This window comes from Mirounga leonina, unplaced genomic scaffold (genome assembly GCF_011800145.1).
Source record: "Mirounga leonina isolate KUSES-001 unplaced genomic scaffold, KU_Mleo_1.0 Mir_98, whole genome shotgun sequence".
NCBI classification, from domain to species: Eukaryota; Metazoa; Chordata; class Mammalia; order Carnivora; family Phocidae; genus Mirounga; species Mirounga leonina.
This window is the reverse complement of record NW_023270921.1, coordinates 1589552-1590819: the sequence shown is the minus strand read 5'-3', so window position 1 is coordinate 1590819 and position 1268 is coordinate 1589552. Positions and strand designations below refer to the sequence as shown.

Sequence of the window (1268 nt, the reverse complement as noted above, 5' to 3'; positions counted from 1 at the left end):
ATCTTTACAAAAGTGATCATGAGAGTTTGGGTTTTATAAAAGAGACCATGTAAATGGTGAATTATTTCTAGAAAAAAACTTTGGGCGAGCAACCATATGATTTTAATTATGTGCAAATATGCATATATATATATAATTAAGTGCCTCAAATTTATCTGTATGGATTAAAAATTGTTAGGGGAAAGCAATGACTGAGATTATTGCCAAGATTGCTCATATTTTTTGATACAAAGAATGGTTAATACTCTTAACATGTAAAGAGCTTAACAAATCAATAAGAATACAAAGATGAAGTGCTCACTTTAGCAGCACGTATACTAAAATTGGAATGATACAGAGATGTTTAGCATGGCCTCTGTGTAAGGATGACACACAGATTTGTCAAATTCGTGAAGCATCCCATATTTTTTTAGAAAGTCAAAAAAAAATACAAAGATGAAATTCTTGGGAGGTGAGTGAAAAGGATTTGAATGGATCACAGAAAAAATAAGGTAAGTATCTATTAAGTTCATGAACAGATATCTGATATAACTAATAATAAAATAGGTATTGAACTAGTTATCTCATTCAATTTAATCAAACTTGCAAAGATTAAAATTACTGCTACTAGCTAGTGTTGTAAATAGTGTGATAAAATAGGCATTTTACATAGTTCATGGTATTTTGACACAGTGTCTTGTTGAAAGGATAATTTGAGAATATCTACCAAAACTGTTAATGCATACATTGTTTAATCTAGAAATTCTACTTCTGGGAAATCATTTACAGACACTTTCACTGCAGTACACAAAGAATTATCCTTAAGTTCATTTAGTACACTTTATTTATAGCAAAACATTAAAAATAATATAGAAGTCTATTAATAGGAAATTGGTTAAATAAATGTGGCATATCCATTCAATACGATGCAGCTTAAAAATGATAGAAATTATATATACCGATATGAAATAGTAATAATAGCTAACATTACAGAGCACATATAATAAGTTAGAAAATTTGCAACTGTCCAAGGATCTAATTGTCATTATCATTCTACTTTAATATTGTGTAAATTGAGACACAGGTCGAGTAACCTAACCAAAATCGCAAGGCAGAAACTTGATTTTATTCTAGGCTATTAGTCTATACTGAACTGCCCAGAACACGGTGAAGTCTGTTATATATACCTACATTCCTATACATGCATATAAATACCTACACACGCATAAAAGCTCCTAATTTTGTTTAAAATAGGTTAAGGATATATATTTTTGTATGTTCCTAAAGTT

The 1268-nt window shown here is 29.4% G+C and overlaps 1 pseudogene; it reads left to right on the top strand.

Annotated features, from left to right (window-relative positions):
- Positions 1-293: 293 nt before the first annotated feature.
- Positions 294-409, top strand: LOC118006703 (annotated as a pseudogene).
- The last annotated feature ends 859 nt before the right edge of the window (positions 410-1268 follow it).